This window comes from Anastrepha ludens, chromosome 5, assembly GCF_028408465.1.
Source record: "Anastrepha ludens isolate Willacy chromosome 5, idAnaLude1.1, whole genome shotgun sequence".
In the NCBI taxonomy this organism is placed as follows: domain Eukaryota; kingdom Metazoa; phylum Arthropoda; class Insecta; order Diptera; family Tephritidae; genus Anastrepha; species Anastrepha ludens.
The window spans coordinates 75617445-75625194 of NC_071501.1; the positions used below are offsets into that span (position 1 = coordinate 75617445).

Sequence of the window (7750 nt, forward strand, 5' to 3'; positions counted from 1 at the left end):
AAAATTATAAATCTTCCAACAACTTAATACACTCAGAAAAAATTCCCTCCCTAAAATAAAGAAAACCATTCTTTATTTTGAACTCTTCCAAATTCATTAAATTTTATCGCTTTTGAGCATTTTTTCTTTTAAATGACTATAAATGTGTTTGAAACATAAACCCGTAGCCCTCATTTTGATGTTACATTCTTCTTTGTTATTTTTTACTTTACTTACAATTATCTTATCGAATGCTCATTGCTTTTATTTTGTCGTGCAATGGATGAATTAATAGAAATTTTAATTGAGTTGGAAGGCGAACCGTTTTTGAACGTGTTTATTGGTAAGTTTATGGATATTTTGTTTTGCTCATTTTAGTTATTGCTAATCATTTCAATTATAGAAAGCGGTCTAACTAAGGAATCATTGAAGCTCCTAAAGCCAAGCCATTTGGATACATTGATCGACACATCGCAGTTTGTACCAAGGGTAATTTTTGAGCATAATCTGCTCAATTGGCAAGCGCAACAGGTATTTTGTTATTTTGTGCATATACACACATACAGATATGCATGCAAAAATTCATAATCTTCGTTTTACTTCACTAGGGAATAAAAACACAAGCCATTCATACTGAGGCATGCGCTTTATTGGCAAATGAATATCGTGGCGAGGTAAATGTTTTTTTATTACTTTTACTTTAGTTATTTATTTATTTTAAATATACATTTCTGTACTTCATATAAGGAATCTTTTGAAGCAATACTCAGTAAGTCGGCGGGTGGATCACAAATCCTGAAATACTATGCGCAGAAAAAGTGTCTCACTCCAAAGTATAGGAAACTTCTAGCGGCAACAGTTGCAAATTATTTTATTTCTGCTGAAGTACATCCAAACCCTAAAACATTTGAAGCTTTCGCCAATAAAATTGTGGATTTATTTACGAGTGAATCTAAAGTCTGATCACAACCTAACATTTTTATTAAAAAAAAGTTTTCTAACCTCGATTTCATTTACACAGGATATATATTACATTCATAAGAAAGGAAAAAAGCCAGGTGGATCTCTGTATGCTAAGTACCACAGTGTATTATTGAAACTTAGACGGGATGGTCTTATTTCCAAAAGAGATGTAGAACCAACAACAAAAGGAACGGAGATTAATTCTTGCCTAACAGGTGTATATGTACATAGGTACATATATCGTCGTTGCGAAAGCAATACCGCGTATATCCAATATACAAAACTACATAAGTGGTGAAGGAAGAGAAAACTGATTTTTTACAAAAGTATAGCTAAATTTTTTCACTGAACTTATAATTTATTAATATTATGACAGAGATCAATATACAAATAGTAATTCTGCAAAAGAGTGTACGTGAAACTTCAGTTTCTTTGGTTAATTCGTTTTGGTTTTATGCAGTTTTGCAATCGCAACGACGATATGGCTTTCTTAACTCATGAGTATATTTTGGTTTAATTTAAATTTTAAATGAGAGATTATTAAATATTATAATCTGCATTTAATGTAACCTTCATTTAATAAAAAAATTACATTTAGATTGCATTCAAGAAAAATCATGGTTAAAATATAACGTTGAACCATTCGATGAAGTTCAACTAAAATGGGAAGCGACTTTTGCTGTGCGACGACAAATGCTACAAAAAGATGCCAATTTAAATACAATTTTAGAAGAATGGCCTCAGTATAAGCAGAGTTTTGGACATTTAATGGTATAATTCGTGAGTTTTATTTACATAAAAAATAATTTATTGTTCTTCATTCCTATCTTAGATAGAACTGGATTTTAAGAAGCTGTACCCCGAAAAGCAAAATTTGTTATTTGATAAATGGGAGAGCTTCTACCAAGCGATTCCACCTTTGCTAGAAATTTACATTAAAGATTCAAACAGCTTAACTACTTGGAGGCAGTTTAAAGAAGGAAGCATCAATGCTGGTATTTAATATGTCTTAGAATTATAAAAGCAGATGAATTAAACTATCCACCAATTCATGTTTATATTGTTAACAATGAAAAACTCTTACGGCCAAAAAAGTTTTTTTAATGAATTTTTCCAGTTTGTGTTTCAAAAATAAAAAACTAAAACCAAATTTTTTGCATTTTTATTCAATATTTAAAACATTTCATAATCTGAAAATTCAGGTAGATTTTTTAAAATTGAGAAAAAAGCTATTTTTCTTTTAGTAAATTTTTACTAGAAACAAAATAACAGTTTTCCTAATTCCAGCAAATTTTACTCTGAAATGAGTAATATTTTTATTTTCTTTTAGCAAAATATTATCTATTTCAAACATAAAATTTATTACAAATATAAAAACAAATTCCTTAAATCGGGAAAGTTTTTCTCGAAAGCATGTAAACATTTTTTCTTCATTTTGAGAAAATATTAGATACTGAAAAGAGGATGCCTTTTCATAGGCGCCAAATCATTCCCATATTTCCTCATTTCAATAGTCGTTTTAACTTGAACCGAAGTTTTTTTTTGAGTGTATTCCTTACACTTTTCGTGTTTGTTTTGCTATATGGAGTAAGATGGAAAAAATTATTTTCATTCCAACGACACGGAGGCAGTTCTTTTGAAACCAAACGAAACAATCGGGGGTATACCCTTGGACTGTCGAGTCAACGTCACCGGAACAGCCTGGGCTCAAACCCGGCCAAGTATTATCATTTCAGAAACATTCCATAAAAAGGTGTGTGTAGCCTAGTACACATAACAGAAGTGAAACTTTCAAGGCAGACAAAGAAAGAGGGAGAGACCCGAGAGAGAATGGGAGAAAGAGATAGAGAAAGAATATATATCTAAATAAATGCACAACATTTGCAGAGAATACAAATAGACACAACGCGCACTATTCCGAGCGTTTATCACCCGCACAAACGCAGCGATTCCAGGACTGCAGCAACGGCACAAATTACCGGAAAGCAATACCAATAAATTCGACGCCGGAACGGATAGCACTTTATAGTACGCACAAGCACTAGTCAAGAAACAGAAACAAGCTCCAAAAAGTAGGCACCAAAAATATATTTCCTACAAGTTTGCACCAACAAACAAGCGCCAAAAAGTAGGCAGCATTATTTCTCACTACAAATTAGCAACCACAAGGAAAAACTCAGGAAAAATAGCCTAAAGTGTATCTAAGATATATATAAGGTATAGCTCTCTCTCTCCTTTTCCTCTACGTTACATCTTTTTTTCTCTCGCGGAACGAAAATGCCCAAAACGTTGCATGGCCTTGAAATTTTACTCTCCATTCTCGCTCGTCCATCGACGCCTAAGAAGTTTCACTTCAAAAACCATTGGGGAATGTTTTATGCTGTCACAACAACAAGGCAGGTAGGTAGGGAGATATATGTAACTTTAACGATTATTGAGTCGGAATATGGGATACAAATTTATATAGAAACGGGAGATGTAATAATTTTGTTAAGATTTCAAATATGCTTCCACATTTATTTATTATCGCCATCAACATTCACCCGTTCTTTATATCTACAACACTTGATGAGCGGAAGTTTCAAGTAAAATTTAAAAAAAGTTCGTTGATCTCACATTTTGCTCTAACAAAAAACAGCAAATATGCGAACTAAAGCTTGGCAATACTGATTTGTTTACAGAATTGAGAGGTAATACTAGTACATCTGGATCTGTACATGAAAAAGGGGAATGGTCTCCCACTGGGACGCTGAACTCGGCTTTAAATTTCTTAAAAAAAAGAGTTTAATGAGCGAAACTTTCAGAAAAATTCGATGATCTAACAACGGGGAAACAAAACACAGCAAACATACGAATGAAGGAAGTTAGAGGTAATAGTCGTGCGAAGTTTTCATGCTAAACAGGTGGAAGTCCCGTTTTCCTATTCATACTTCAATCGGATTGTCCGACTCTTTACTTACCTCGCACACAAAACGACTTGGGTAAACATTTGAAAGCCAAGGTGCAATGTTACCCTTGGTGTAATGAGAGTTGGTCCTTATTTGGACTTATTTGGGTAATAGCTCCCCCGCTCACTTCGCATATAAAAGTTATTTTTAGTTATTTTTTATATTTGATATATAAGGTGTTTTTTTTTAGCTGTACAAGAACTACCGATATCGATAACTATGGTTTGACAGCTGAGAATGGCAAACTGTGCAACTGTTTGACATTTCTGTTCAGTAAGGTGTGGCAAGTCGTCATGGATCGTTCAAGGGGTTACATACGTCCAGAATTAAAAAAAAATGATGTTTTTTCGATATTTCGAAAGTATAGCATCTTAAGAATATACCGTGAAATTTTCATGCGGAAATTCCGAATATTATAGCTTCTACAGCCCATTTACTAGACAGCGAGCGGTCCGCGTGCTCCTGTACTTTAAACTTTACACTCATTTATCTCGAAACTAATTTTCCGGCACGGTCTCATACAGTGCGGTTTTTTTTTTTTTTGTAATATTCGAAAGTGTTTCCTCTATAGATTTGATTTTTGATATTTTTATAAACATAATTAAAGTGTGACATTTATGACGTAACACGCATACTTTTTTTAAAGGCCTAAATTTCAAAATTTGTCGACATTAAAAAGTCCGTCTCGACGGACTATAACAACAACTTTATTTTACAAGAATTATTTTACTTTTTACAGATCCATCAACATTTCAAGGAGAAATGATGCAGACCGTGGAGCAATTTCTTTCAATTTTCTACTTTGGGTTACCGTGATTTTTTACATACTAATTTTAGTAAAAAAATTAAAATACATTTTTTTATAAAGTTTAAGTACTAATAAACAATGTATAACATTTTTGTACATTTATTTCTAATGTTATCCCTTCTAAAAACAGTTTTTCTTTTAGCGTATTTTCAGCTGTGCTAGACGTATGTATGTAACTCCATAATGTCAGAACAACGATTTTAAATTGTGAATATTTACTTTAAAAAATCTGTTCGCGAAATTCATAGAGCGTAGTGTTGAAGAAAAAGCTCAAATGTCGATCCACCATACTTCTCATGTTTTTGGGCTTTGTCCTTAGCCTGCGTGGTGAAAAAGTTTAGGCAAGAATCTTGGCTGACGTGCTTATAAAATACAGCTCGTGCAAGAATTGAAGCCAAATGGCCATCGTTTGCGTCGCATTTAGCTGATTTATTATTCAGAAAACGTTCCTATTCAATGTCCGATCACCTGGTTTACTATGCCAGTTTACCGTAAGAATACGCAAACGGTGCAAGTTTTAGCCGACAAAATAATTTTTCTGTGATACAATTTTTAAGAATTTTCAAGAAATACCAACTTTTTTATAGACTTAGACCAAGTATCAAAAAACAGATCTTTTACTAAGTTTACAAGTTAAGTCCGTTATAGATATGAAATTATAATCCGTTTTTATTGAAGTTAGTTTTATTTGTACATGCAAATATTATAGAACTTAAATTTTCATTCGAAATGGTCACCATTTGCTTCACAAACGATTGGGCCGTTCATTTATTGCAGCCCGCACGGTTCTCATGGATATTGACGTCGCTGCTCAAACCAAAGACTGTTCGAGTCTCTCCAAATTTCTGTGAGGTCTTCGATAGGTCATGTTCTCCAATTCTGACCACAAACTGCAGTCCAATGGATGCAGATCTGTACTTCCAGACAGCCAATCTTCTGCGCCTATGAACCAAGGAATACTGTTTTTTAGCCATTACTGGGTGGTTTTTGCCTTATAGGAATCTCGCTGGAAGTCCAAAGATCTCTATAGAAGAGAGTACCGCTCAACTGCTTCACCACGCCTTCAAGGTATCCGCCTGGTACACTTTTGCCTTGGTCTTAACCTCTTTTTCGCAGAAATGAAGAGATGTAACGCCTTTCACAGGTACTACCCACCAAATCATCACGAAGGTTGGATGGTGGCCACGCTAAAACCTTGGAACAACATTTTTTACGTTCTAGAAGTTATAGATTTTGTCGTTTTTCTTATTAAAAGCTTCTTCAACAGCGAACATTTTCTCATCTGTAAAAAAAATATTTTCATGGCCGTTTATCGCGTGCCACCGAAGAAGCTGCTTGCACCTGTCGTGTCTAATTTTCCTCAAGTGCGTTGTCAAAAGATGACCAGTTGAGCGACGGAAGGCGTGCAGAGATTTAGAGATGATCGTCTTTACATGGATCTGGTCAATACATTCATTTCCCTGGTGCTTTTCTGCTTTCTAAGGGGGTTTCTGCGAATTCTTTCTCCAACGGTTTTTACGGCTGCACTGGTTCGAGCCACGCGAGGACGACCAGTTCGTTTTCTGTCTGGCACTTCAGACGTTTGGGAAAAACGATTGATCGAGTATTAAAGTCTCACTTACAGAAAATTACCTCACCCTCCGCTGACGGTTGCTGCTCTCAATTAATTGGAGTGATATCAGATATCTCCTTCCATCTTCTCGAGCGCTCGACCTCTAAATGCTGTTATCGGAGTCCAACGTTTACCCTTAGCAGGCGAAGACCCTCGGCTGCCTTGTGAGACCCTGGATAGTATAGATAGTTAAATTCCTACTTAACCAGAATTGAACTCGCCTAGCTCAACATATGTATATACATACTTATGTTCGTCAAGCGAATATTCTAAAGGGTGATCAATTTAGAGGTATCGGATTTTAAATTGAAATAAAACAAGGAAAATTCGAATTGATTGGCCAATCTTTATTATTTTTGTGTAGAGCCATTCATGCCATTATTTTTTTAAAAATAGTCACTTTCAAATGTTGGCCGAAAATGCGTCGTAATTAGGCCATCCGTAAATACCAATTTCGAATGATTCGCTGTAGAACTTCAGTCGACATCTCGTGAATAACTTTAGTAATGTTGGCTTCCAATGCCTGGTTTATCCACAAAGCATTTAGACTTTACATTTATATATATATAATTGGTGCGTACACCCTTTTTGGGTGTTTGGCCGAGCTCCTCCTCCTATTTGTGGTGTGCGTCTTGATGTTGTTCCACAAATGGAGGAACCTACAGTTTTAAGCCGACTCCGAACGGCAGATATTTTTATGAGAAGCTTTTTCATGGCAGAAATACACTCGGAGGCTTACCATTGCCTGCCGAGGGGCGACCGCTATTAGAAAAACTTTCTCTTAATTTTGGTGTTTCACCGAGATTCGAACCTACGTTCTCTCTGTGAATTCCGAATGGTAGTCACGCACCAACCCATTCGGCTACGGCGGCCGTCAAGACTTTACATACCCCCACAAATAGGAGTCCAAAAGTGAGATATCGCACGATCTTGGTGGCCAATCCACTAGTCCGAGACGAAAGATATATTGCTCACTAAAACGACGACGTAGTAAATCCATTATTTTACGGGATGTATGCCAAGTAGCGCCATCTTGTTGGAATCACATTGAACGGTTGTGGAGATCACTGGCTTCAATTTCCGGCGCGATAGCGTTCGCCATTCACTGTTACATTGGCGTCAGCCTCGTCTTTGAAGAAATATGAGCCGATGATTCCTCGATCCCATAGGCCGCACTAAACGGTTGTTTTCAAAGGATGTGATGTCTGTTCTTGAATGACTTCGGGTTATTAATCAGCTCAAATGTGGCTCGTTAGTTTTGAAGCAGGGAGTACCGCGTGAAGGCGAGGTTGCTATTTGGGAGGGATAGATTATATATACGCATCACCTGCCCCATTTGCCCACATTTGATGGTATTTTCTGAGCCTCCCCTACTCGTAAAACCCCGGCTTAAAGCCAATAAATAAAACCATAATAAACAGTTTTTAATTTAAATGCGAA

At 35.8% G+C, this 7750-nt stretch overlaps 1 long non-coding RNA gene across 1 annotated transcript; it reads left to right on the forward strand.

Annotated features, from left to right (window-relative positions):
* The first annotated feature begins 265 nt into the window (after nt 1–265).
* On the forward strand, nt 266–654 carry LOC128863461 (uncharacterized). The gene is made up of 3 exons (XR_008454604.1): nt 266–322; nt 383–510; nt 588–654. It is a non-coding gene; the product is annotated as an uncharacterized LOC128863461 (long non-coding RNA).
* Nucleotides 655–7750: the final 7096 nt, after the last annotated feature.